At 52.6% G+C, this 12,575-nt stretch overlaps 1 pseudogene; it reads left to right on the top strand.

Moving 5' to 3' along the window:
• Nucleotides 1-12,117, top strand: part of LOC141998048 (uncharacterized) — a 30,430-nt pseudogene extending 18,313 nt beyond the window's left edge.
• Nucleotides 12,118-12,575: the final 458 nt, after the last annotated feature.

Here is a 12,575-nt window from a genome sequence, read left to right as displayed (position 1 = left end):
TACAGTTTTTGTGGGTAACTTTGTAGGGTCCAGTGATACCACCCGCATTAGCTCTGGTGCGGCAAGTCCCCCCAGGTATTCCAGGGCGCCGTGACTGGTCCCTGAGGGATCAGGCTGGTTCTGGTTGTGCAACCACACAGCTTATACGGTCCTCCCGGCAGGTTGGTGTGGTCCATGCACCTTAGTACCCGCTGTTACAGTACACCAGACCCTGGCCCAGGGGGAAATTGGGAACCTGGTATGGAGGAGCCGACGAAATGTCCCATTAAATCCTCTCTCTGAACGGCCTACAGGCTTTCACTCCTTTGTTCGTTGGTTTTTGCCCTGGGTGGGGCTGAGTGAATTGGAAAAGGCTACAGTTAATATTTCTGCAGCCTTAGAATTAATGGCAAATGCCACTGCAGACGCCTTGTCTACCCTTCAAATGGAGGTGACTCAGTTATGTCAGACCACACTGCAGAACCCCTTAGCCTTAGACTATCTCCTTGCAAACCAGGGGGGGGGTTGTGCTCTTGTTAACTCAAGCTGTTGTGTCTTTGTGAATCAACACCGCAGGGTGGAAGCCGATATCCGCACCCTTATGCAGCAGGCCACCTCACTTCACCGTGTCACCCTTGACGACACCAGTACCGGATTCCATGAGGCCTGGAGCTGGCTCACCTCCTGGCTGCCAGACTTGGGGGCTTGGGGAAGGCGTATTTTGTACCTCATTCTTATGGCTGTTTCTCTTTTTGTATTACTTTTTCTATGCCTACAATGCTATAGTATGTGCGGGCCGGCAAATTTTAATTTTGCATCGAGGTTATTCTGCCCCGATATAGTTTACTGACGTACATAACAAAAGAAAGGACTGTCAGGGGAAATCAACCTAGTTAGCATATGTGACTCCATTTTGGGTTTCCTGTCGGCCATTAACTAGAAGCAAGCACATGACGTACCAAGGGAGGAGGATCCTTCAGGGTGGACAGCTGGATAGTTTCAAGAGAAGGGAAACAAAGGAGACAGGAACCAGCCGAGGTGCCTGAAATAGCTGCTAATTCAGCGTTTTTGCAGGGGGAAGGTGGCTGCAGGGGATTGGTGATAGATAAGCAGAAGGCCTGTTTATTGGGTTAGGCCTCCCCCCGCCCCAGCCCCGAGGCACACAGGCAGGATGTTTTGCCAACAGTATATAATCTTTGTGTAACCTGTAATCGGGGTCCCGCTCTGCTTAAGAGAACGGTACCACGCTCGAGCGTAATAAACCTACAAACTCTGAGACACTCTGCAGTCTGTCTTTATTTGGTTGCCTCAGCCTAGAAACGAATGTGCGTGTCCTAACTGGAATAATTCGTAACAGTTGCTGTGAAATATGAAGGGAAGCTGTCGGGATTCCTGTCCCCGTCCCCGGCTCAGAGCTCTGCTTCCCGACTTAGCCTGTGGCTGGCAGGCGTGTGGGAAATGAGAAGACCCTCCCCTTCTCCGTGTGCTGGGGGGACAAAGAGCTCTCACCCTCTCCCAGCCCCTGGAGCCTCCTGGCTGCTCTGAGCAGGGTGCCTGTGGGATTCTGCTACTCTGGCCCTTCACTCTTTTCTTTCTTTGCCATGATTAGTGGGATTGTGGCAGGGGCAGCAGGTGCTGAGTGGGGGACTCTTGTTTCAGATGCCGGTGACCTTCGAGGAGGTGGCTGTGTATTTCACCCAGGGGCAGGGGGCTCTGCTGGACCCCGCTCAGCATCTGATGTGTTCTGACCAGTGTTCCCTCAGTTTTTACGTCCAAGTGCGGAATGAATTTGGTTCTACGCACCAGTATGTGACCCATCATCTCCATATTGGCGCACAGAACAAAATTCATGGGGTGGGGGTGGGGCCGAGGGATTCGGAGTGTGGGAACTGGCTCAGGACTGGGACAGGGATGAGATGCGGGGGTTGAGGGCTCTGGATTCAGGTGCGGGCTCTGGGGTGGGGCTGGGGATGTGGAGGTTGACGTGTGAGAGGGGGTTCAGGGCTGGGACAGAGGGATGGGGTGCGGAGGGGTGAGTGCTCTGGCTAGGCATGTGGGGGCTGGGACTGGGGATGAGGGGTTTGGGGTTCAGACTGCAGTGGAGAGAGGACTCCCCCAGCCCTCTCTCACCAGAGCAGTTTGGGGCCAGGTCAGAGGCAACTCTCCCCAGCCACGGCAGCTCCTGTGGTCCTGGGCCGGGCTGAGGGAGGGGTTCCTCTCCCCAGCAGCTCCAGTGGACCTGGGCCAAGCCTGGGGAGGGGCTCCTCTCCCTGCCTGCCTCCACGGCCCTGCATAGCCTGCAGTGCAGCTGCGTAGCCTACCGGGAACACAGTTTCTGACGCCCGACCTCCCGTTAGCAGAATGATTGCTAGTCCCTGAGTTCCCCCTTCGGGGCCAGGTTGTCTCATTCCCAGATAGTCTCGCATTGCTCCAGGCCGTGCTGAAAAGCATTTAGTGTTTGTACATTTTATCCCTTATGGGCCAGAATTAACTAGATGCTAAAAAGGTGGGAGAAGGGACAGTAAAATGTGGTGTTTTCGCTTCTGTGCTATTTCAGGGCAATGGGGCGAGTGCGAGAGATTCCCTCCTCCCCTCTCACTGTCACGCTCCTCTCTCCACACAGCAGCCTCTGTCCCAGCCATGTAAAGTTTAACCTGCCTCCGTTCTATACCTCCATCTGCCACGGTGTCACGTACCACCCTGTCCCTGGCTCTCCATGCTTAGGAGTCACAGCTTTGATGTCTATGATCTTAGTCAGACTTCGGAGGGCTGGAGAAGGAAGTGTCACAGACCTGGAGTGGGCAGGGAAATCTCAATGAACTTCAAAGCACAGTTGGACCTTCAGATCTTATAGTCCTGTTTCCATCTATTGGTAAAATTGCTTCCCGGCTTTTTCTAGGTTTGGTCCAGATCATTTGTAGATGGGAAGGTTGTTTTCTCTTTTGTTCTCTTTCTTTTATGATGATGCTAAAACTTTTGTAACTAATACAGCCGAATAATGAGGCGAGAAGTGAAGCCGGTTTAGCCACTGGAGAGGAAAATGGGTAAATTTCTTCCCCTGATTTTGAGTCTTAAAGGATTCTCTGAGATTTCCACCAACAGGAAGAAAGGGGTAAACAAAGAAACTTGCACTTCATCTGTAGCGCAGTGTGCAGCTCACTTATGCCACGGAGTTCCCTGACCCCATGACCCAGCAAAGACTTTTCAAGTATAAAGGATCCGAGTACAAGAAGCGGGGAAAGGGGTTCTGGCCCCATCTCTACTCAGGGCAGCAAGATCCCTTGAAAGACAAGAGGAGCATCATTGAGCTGGGGGAGTGGTCCGAGCTGGAAGGCTTTCCAATGAGCATGGACTGCTGAAAGCTTTTGGGGGAGAGAAATCCTTTTGCTTGTAAGGGTACGTCAACAGTCCAAACTTAAGTTGACCTGTATTAGGTTGACTTATAACCACTCCAATAATGAGTGCAGTAGATGATGTCCACACTATCCTTCTTGGGTCGGTGGGGTGTGTCCTCACCAGGAGCACTTCCACCAACCTAGGAGGGGCAATGTGGGGAACTGAGAGCCCGCTCTGCCAACTCCAGCAGCAGCTCTCTCCCAGGAACGTGTCTGCCGTACAAGCTCTGTGTGAATTGCTCCCCATCTAGGCCCCGTTCCCTGCTGGGCTGCCCCCCTCCACTGCCTCTTCCCCATAAAGAGTGAGGGAGGCAACCTGGAGCTTCTCCCTCTCCCGCCCCTCCCCGCACCATTCCCCTCCCAGTTTGACACCAGACCATAAATAACTACTCTGAGTGCAGTCTTTAGTTGTGCACCCACTTTACAGTAATTTCATCTCAACCAATGAATTCTTCCCTGCTGGTCAGAACTGAGTCTAACCCACCTGCCCCCGGGTTCCTTCCTCCACCATCGGAAAGCAGAACTTGTCCCTGACGCATTCCCAGCACAGTGGGTTCTGTTAGGGTGGCCACGTGCCCGGTTTTCAACCATGAAGTCCAGTGGAAAAGGGGACCTGACAATGTCTGATCACATCTACTGACCGGACAGCCAAAGTCGAGTTCCTGCAGATGGGGAGGCACTGGGTCATCACTCGCACCAGACCCGACTCAGCCGGGGCTGCCTCCTACCTGCACTGGGCAGCTGCAGCTCCCAGCCCCGGCTCCACAGACAAGCCCTTCCTGACCTAGGCAGGGAAGGGGGAAAGAGAAGTGGAGGGCGGGTAGACCCTTGGAGGAAGAGGTGGAGTCGGAGCAGGGCCTTGGAGGGAAGAGGTGGGGCAAGGGAGGTTGCAGCACTCCTACTTGAGTGTCCATTTTTAAAATATTACCAAATTGGCAACCCGAGTCGCTAGCTGAGAGGTTGAGAAAATTTTTAGCAAACATAGAAATACCCTTTTTTACAGCAGCGGATTTACTAACTGCCAATAAAGAAACTATGATTTTCATGTTTATAGGAGTAAGGGGATTGTTGGCCCCTTACTGAAACTTAATGGGTTGGCCATTCATTAGGCCTTCTCCGAACACCAAAAGAAAGGGGAAGGGCCAATGAGAAATGAAGACCCTGAGACTGGCGGGGGCGGGGGGGGCAATGCTGTAGGTCAGCCTGATTGACAGGGCAGGCAGGCCAATGAGGGAGTCAGCAACTGGGGTCCTCTCCTTCCTGTCAGCTGGAGCTGGCTGGGCTAGAGCAGAGCAGGAGGGGCTAAGAAGAGAGGAGGGCTGGGCTGGGCTGGAGGCAGAGGGAAACTGGAGCAGCTGGGAGCCGGGAGCGAAGGGGACCCTGGGCAAAGGGCCCAGGGCAAGGAGAGGCCCTCAGCCAAGAGGCCTTGCAGGCCAGACTGGGTGGGGGATCATAACCCTGACAGGAAGCAGCTGACGCTAGGAAGAAGGGTCCTACTACCTAGAGCCTGAGGCCAACACCAGAGTTAGTGTCCAACCCTGGGCATGCCTGCAGCACAGGCCGGGCCTGGGCAGGAGGCCTGGGACGTGGGAGGGACAGACTGTGAAGTGCCCTGGCATTCCAGAGAGGGTTGGTTGGGGTTCCCCCGCACAGAGCGGGATGTCATGTTTTCCTTTCATCTTGCCCACTTTTCTCTTTATTTTTATATTACTTGCTGTTTAATAAATTGTATTTGTTCTTAACTCTGTGCAATGATGAAGGAAGCATCCAGAGTGGAGAGAACACCCCAGAATGGGGACAGCTGTCCTGAGTGATCACAAGATTGGGGGTCGAGCACCTCAGGAGCCCTGGGCCCAGCCTTGGGGTTACGGGTCCAGAGTGGAAGCGGGCAGGGGTCCTCGAGGTTATGCAGGCCTCTGGGTAAAGGACTCAGCTCCTTTTGCTAGCCAGTTCCTCTGGTGCTCCGTAGAAGCCAGAAAAGTTCCCCACGCTAGGAGGAGTGTTCCCCCGTCTTACCTCTGTGCATATTGATTGGTTTCTAGGAAAGTTAATTAGGATTATAGGGGCAAGTGTCAGAGCGGGCACCAGCGAGAGTTGCTGGCCACACTCTGAGGCCACCAAATTTGGTCGTGAGAACCCCTGGGCAAGATGCTCATGATGGTCCCTTGTGCCTTGGAGCCTGTGAGTGTAACAGGGGCCGGGCACAGGGATGCTGATACTGCGGTGGGTTGATCGCTAGGACCCAGGAGCGGCTGGGGGGCGGCTCTGGGGGGAGCGATCGCGGGGCTCAGGCCCGGCCGCAGGAAGTGACTCGCAGCCGCTGCGGGGACTCTGGCTCCCAGGCTCCCGGCGAGATCCCCGAGCCCCGGCGGCTGGTGCTGGGAGCCCGGAGCCCGGGCTGCAGCCGGGACGGGGGAACCTCCAGACGGGCCCTGCCCGCTGCTCCCCAGGAGCCTCTCCCAGGGCAGAGCCCCCAGCCCGGCCAGGGCCCCTTCCCGGCCCGGCCCCTGCCCCGGGGAGGCCCCGCTCGGAGGGAAGGTAAGAGAGACCCTCCCATCCCCCCCTTGCAGCGGGCCCCCCCCCCCGTCACATCTGGGCTGCAGGGGGAGGAGGATAAAGAGGGGCCGGAGGCGGGTGCAGGGGATGCCGGGGACAGGCTGGGATGGGGGCAGGGGTGCACTGGAGGGAAGATGGGGCAATGGAGGGGGATCGCGGGACTGTGGGGCTGAGGGGAGCGAGGTCGGGAATGGGGGAAGACGTGAGTGGGGGGCACTGCGAGGGAAAGGGGGGATGTGGGGAAGCGGGCGGAGAGAAGCTCTTCTCAGCTTTGGGAGCGATCAGGGGACTAACCCCTCAGGGTGCAGAAGCTACACGGAAAAAAACCCAACCCCCCCCCCCCCACGACACACACACCCGGCTCTGAGTGTGTTATTGTCAGACACCCCTGTGGTGGTGGGGTCTGTGTGCCCTGGGTGTTGGGGGCTGCCCAGGGCCCTGGTCTGATTTCCCTGTAGGGTTCAGATCTCAGCCACACCAGAGTCAGACCGGAGTCACTGCTGGCTCAGGGAGGGGGGTGCGCGGATGGGCCAATGGGATCAGCCTCTTCCTGCCTGTCCCTGGGGGCTGCCGGGGGAGTCCAGGGCAGCTCAATCTTCAGGTGATGCCACCAGAGGGCTCCAGGTATTGCTAAGGGAGAGGGGTTTACACTGCAATGGGTGGAAATCTCCCAAAGTGGCCCTTTTGATTCTTCCCTTCTTTTAGCATTTGGCTCAGAGATGCTGTTACTGGGAGGGTCTGAAGAGTCTGGGGGGAATCGGGGTGTGACAGGACAGAAGCCCCTTCTGTAACCTCCCTCTCGCCCCGACAGGCTGAGGAATCAGGTCCACGTTTCACTAAAGATCAGCCAGTCTTCCAGGGGACAGAGAAGGGAAATGGCTGTGTTGGAACCAGCTCAGGTAGGGGAGTCTCAGGGCGCTGCTGGGCGGGGGAGGGAGGAGTCAGGGTTTGATAAACCTACTGATTTACTAAGTAGGCCCATTGTATCAGGGAAAGGGGAAGGGGACATTCCCCCATTTCTCAGGCAGGATATAACCACCTCGGCAGGGCTGGGAACATTTTCCAGGTTCCCAGTGCTGGAGCCTGACCCCACTTGCCCGGGGCTGCTGTGAAATACGAAGGGAAGCTGTCGGGATTCCTGTCCCTGTCCCCGGCTCAGAGCTCTGCTTCCTGTCCCAGTCTGTGGCTGGCAGGTGTGGGAAATGAGAAGATCCTGGCTTGCTCTGTGTGCTGGGGCGGACAGGGAGCTCTCACATTCTCCGCCCCCTGAAGCCTCCTGGCTGCTCTGAGCAGGGTGTGGGTGGGATTCTGCTACTCTGGCCCTCCCACCGCTTCACGTTTTTTTTTCCTTTCCCATGAGTAGTGGGATTGTGGCTGGGGCAGCAGGTGCTGAGTGGGGGACTCTTGGTGTTTCAGATGCCGGTGACCTTCGAGGAGGTGGCTGTTTATTTCACCCAGGGGCAGGGGGCTCTGCTGGACCCCGCTCAGAGAGCCCTCTACAGGGATGTCATGCAGGAGAACTACGAGACGGTGACCTCGCTGGGTAAGGGATTCCCGTCCCCTCAGTTATTAGAATCTACAGGGTCTACGTGTCTTAATGTGGTCAGGTTTTTCCATGGTCAGTTAGAGCAGAGGCGAATGGGTTCCAGAATGCAGAGCTGCCATGTGAGAAATACATGCATTTCGGTGCCCTCTCCACTGGGACACGGGAGTCAAAACCCAATGGACAAGCTAAACCATCCCCACCCCTCCAGCTTTCAAAGGGGCATAAATCCGCATTGTCTTGTCTGTGTTGTTTCTTGGCTGCACATACAATCTCTGTTCATCTCCCTCCTTGGGAATAGCTCCAGGCATGGGGAGGGCTCTGGGCTCTGCAGGTTGAGAAAGAGGCAGGGTCTTAAGTGCAGACCTGTGTGTGAGTCAGCAAGGCCACCAGAGCGCACAGATCCTGGGAAGGCCTAGTGAGGGTGTAGTAATAATTCAACTCACCTCCCCGGACAACGTCCTCTGCGCAAGGGGGCTCAGTGACCCTGTTCCCATCCTCTTGGATTCCCCGTTCCTCCAGCAGAGCACAGGGACAGGTTCCACTCACGGAATGTCCTTTGTGACAGATCCTCCACCAATGCTCCATGCACCCTGATCCGGACTCATTTCACCTTCTGCACAGGATTTCCCGTTCCCAAACCTGAGCTTATCGCCCGGCTGGAACGAGGGGAAGAGCTGTGGGTGTCCGATCTCCAGGATTTGAAGGACAGAAGGCTTGTGAGATGCACCAGCACAGGTGAGGACTGACAGAGAAACCATCTAGGGAATGAAGGAAAAAGTTGAGAATCCCAAAATATGATGTGAGTAACGCCCTCAGTTCTTCTTCATCTCACCGAGAGCAGGGCTATGGTCAGCAGATATTGCTCACGCCATTCCACCCTTCCCGTCTCTCCTTCCTTGTAAGTGTTAGGGTGGGATGTGGAGGCAGAATCCAATTGCTCAGTCTTTGTGTTGGCTTTTCCCTCAGTGCTATTCCTCTTTCTCCCCAGCACAATGACTCCTCTCTGGATTGTGTCTTTCCCAGCAGGTGCTGAGCGAGGGAGTGAGAACAAGGAGGGGAATCATCACGAGGCAGTTCCTGAGGAAGTGGAACCACAGGGGACCTTTTTGGGAAGAGCTGAAGGGAATTTTTCCCATTGCTGGAATCAGGGAGAAGCCTGGGGAAATTGGCACAGGTCAGAGAGGCTTCTGATAAACCAACCCAGGAAGAAAGTGGATGAATCTATTAATGGTGGGGGAGGAGACGAGAATCCCAGAGAGCAGCAGACAAATCCCAAGGAAGAGACACCCTGGCACTGCCTTGAGTGTGGGAAAGGATTCATTGTGAGATCACAACTTGTTACACATCAGACAGTTCATACGGAAGAGAAACCATTTCAGTGTTTGGACAGGGGGGAAAGCTTCAGTAAGCACACAGATCTTAATAACCATGGGAGAAGACACACTGTAGACAAGCCCATTCAATGCGTTGAATGCGGGAAATGTTTCAGTTCAAAGTCAGCACTAAATTCACATGAGAAAAGCCACACAGGAGAGAGACCCCACAAGTGCTTGGACTGTGGGAAAAGTTTCACATGGAGGTCGGTGCTTGTTAAACATCAGGTAATCCACACAGGAAAGAGACCCCACAAGTGCTTGGACTGTGGGAAAAGTTTCACATGGAGGTCGGCGCTTGTTAGACATCAGAAAATCCATACAGGAGAGAGACCCCACAAGTGCTTGGACTGTGGGAAAAGTTTCATATGCAAGGCAGATCTTGCTTATCATCAGGCAATCCACACAGGAGAGAGACCCCACAAGTGCTTGGACTGTGGGAAAAGATTCATACAAAGGTCACGCCTCGTTCTACATCAGGCAATCCACACAGGAGAGAGACCCCACAAGTGCTTTGACTGTGGGAAAAGTTTCAAACAGAGGTCATACCTTGTAAAACATCGGGTAGTCCACACAGAAGAGAGACCCCACAAGTGCTTTGACTGTGGGAAAAGTTTCATAAGAAAGTCACACCTTATTCAACATCAGGCAATCCACACAGGAGAGAGACCCCACAAGTGCTTTGACTGTGGGAAAAGTTTCATGCAGAGGTCACACCTTGTTCAACATCAGGCAATCCACAAAGGAGAGAGACCCCACAAGTGCTTGGACTGTGGGAAAAGTTTCATGCAGAGGTCATACCTTGTTAATCATCAGGCAATCCACAAAGGAGAGAGACCGCACAAGTGCTTGGACTGTGGGAAAAGTTTCATGCTGAGGTCACACCTTGTTCATCATCAGGCAATCCACAAAGGAGAGAGACCCCACAAGTGCTTGGATTGTGGGAAAAGTTTTATAAGAAAGTCACACCTTGTTCAACATCAGGCAGTCCACACAGGAGAGAGACCCCACAAGTGCTTGGACTGTGGGAAAGGTTTCAGCTGGAGACCGGCGCTGGTGAAGCATCAGAGAATCCACACAGGAGAGTGACTCTATAAGTGCTTGGACTGTGGGAAAAGTTTCACATGGAGATCAGATCTCGTTCAACATGGAAGAATCTACACAAGAGAGAGACCCCCACAAGAGCTTAGACTGTGGGATAAGTTTCAGACACAGATCATACCTCATTAAAAATGGGAGAATCCACACAGGATGGACGTGGTCCACTCCCAATGACTGATGAGGAGGGGTCAATACCAACAAAGGGAAAATTGCTTTTGTAGTGAGCCAGCCACTCCCAGTCCCTATTCAGGCCCAAATTGATGGTGTTAAGTGTGCAAATGAATTGTAGCTCTGGAGTTTCTCTCTGAAGTCAGTTTTTGAAGTTTTTTGGTTGAAGGATGGCTACCTTTAAATCTGTTATTGAATGTCCAAGGAGATTGAAATATTCTGCTACTGGCTTTTGTATGTTACCATTCCTGATGTCATATTTGTGTCCATTTATTCTTTGACATAGAGACTGTCCGGTTTGGCCAATGTACGTGGCAGAGGGGCATTGCTGGCCCATGATGGCATACATCAGATTGGTCGATGTGCACGTGAATGTGCCCCTGATGGCGTGGCTGATATGGTTAGGTCCTATGATGGTGTCGCTAGAGTAGATATGGGCACAGATTTGGCAATGGGATTTGTTGGAGGGATTGGTTCCTGGGTTAGTGTTTCTGTGGTGTGGTGCTGGTGAGTATTTGCTTCAGATTGGGAGCTGTCTCTAAGCGAGGACTGTCCTGCCTCCCATGGTCTGTGAGAACGAGGAATCGTTTTCCAGGATAGGTTGTAGATCGTTGATGATGTGCTGGAGAGGTTTTAGCTGGGGACTGTACATGATGGCCAGTGGTGTTCTGTTATTTCCCTTGTTGGGCCTGTCCTGTAGAAGGTGACTTCTGGGTCTCCATCTTGCTTTGTCAGTCTGTTTCCTCACTTCCCCAGGTGAGTATTGTAGTTTTAAGAATGCTTGATAAAGATCTTGTAGGTGTTTGTCTCTGCCTGAGGAATTGGAGCAAATGCGGTTGTATCTTGGGGCATGGCTGTAGACAATGAATCGTCTGATGTGTCCCGGATGGAAGCTGGAGGCATGTAGGTAAGTATAGAGGTCAGTAGGTTTCCAGTATAGGGTGGTATTTATGTGACCATCACGAATTTGTACTATAGTGTCCAGGATCTCTTGTGTGGACTGGTGCAGGCTGAGGTCGATGCTGGGGGGGAAATTGTTGAAATCCTGGCAGAATTCTTCAAGGGCCTCCTTCCCATGGGTCCATATGATGAAGATGTCATCAATGTAGCGCAAATAGAGGAGGGGGCGCTAGGGGACGAGAGCTGAGGAAGCGTTGTTCTAAGTCAGCCATAAAGATGTTGGCATGCTGTGGGGCCATGCGGGTACCCATAGCAGTCCTGCTGACTTGAAAGTATAAATTGTCCCCAGATCTGAAATGGTTGTGGGTGAGGACAAAGTCACAAAGCTCAGCCATCAGGAGTGCCGTGGCCTCATCAGGGATAATGTTCCTGACAGCTTTTAGCCCATCATTGTGTGGAATATTGGTGTAAGATCACCAATAGGTTGTTGTTGCCTCAGGAAGTCGGTGGTGTCTCGAAGATAGCTGGGAGTGCTGTTAGCATAGGGTCTGAGGAGAGAGTCCACATCGCCAGATAATCCTGCTCTAAGAATGCCAATGCCTGAGATGATGGGGCATCCAGGATTTCCAGGTTTATGGATCTTGGGTAGCAGATAGAATACCCCTGGTCGGGACTCTAGGGGCTTGTCTGTGTAGATTTGTTCCCGTGCTGTAGCAGGGAGTTTCTTGAGCAGCGTAGTTTCTTTTGGTACTCCTCAGTGGGATCGGAGGACAGTGGCCTGTAGAATGTGGTGTTGGAAGGTTTCCTGGCAGCCTCCTGTTCATAATCCAACCTGTTCATGATGACTACAGCACCTCCTTTGTCAGCCCCTTTGATTAGAATGTCAGGGGTGTTCCTGAGGCCGTGGATGGCGTTGTGTTCTGTATGGCTGAGGTTATGGGGTGTGCGGACAATTTCTCAGGCCTAAACTTGATCTATAGAGAGGAAAGTGTATTATATGGAAATGCTGTAACGCAAGAAACCTACAGGCCTGTGTCCTGTATGACTTAGGCCAGCATAGTAAAGTGCAGTAGGCCTGTGTCTGTTGACACAGATAATCAGTTAAGCCACTTTGGGTATGTGGGAAGGGGCTGGAAGGGGGGCTGAGGGGGACCAAGCAGTGTCCGAAAGATCCCCAACTGTATGTTATTGCACCAGCCAGCTCTGTAAAAACCCCCAGCTGCAATATTGTGCTTGGTAACTGCAGATTTCGTTCACGCTGATAAACAACTTTGCTGTACTAATATGGAGTTGTTTTCCTATATTCCTTATAAGGCATTGTTAATGAGGCTTGAGTGTTTTTGTTGTTTATTGATTTTATGTACAATATGGGGAGTGGGTTAATTTTTTATGTTTTTGTTTTTAAAGGCTGTTGGTGTGCAAATTGTAATACCAATTTTTTTAATTGAAGGATTTGGCCAATGAAATTCTTTTTTGTTTTACTTAAGCAAATATATTAGACTTTAGTATATTATATTTTTTTGATATTAAACACTTTGTACTTTAAGTTGAATAAAA

This window comes from Natator depressus, chromosome 14 (genome assembly GCF_965152275.1).
Source record: "Natator depressus isolate rNatDep1 chromosome 14, rNatDep2.hap1, whole genome shotgun sequence".
NCBI lineage: Eukaryota > Metazoa > Chordata > Testudines > Cheloniidae > Natator > Natator depressus.
Note: the sequence above shows the minus strand (reverse complement) of the source record. Positions and strands in the feature narration are given on the sequence as shown.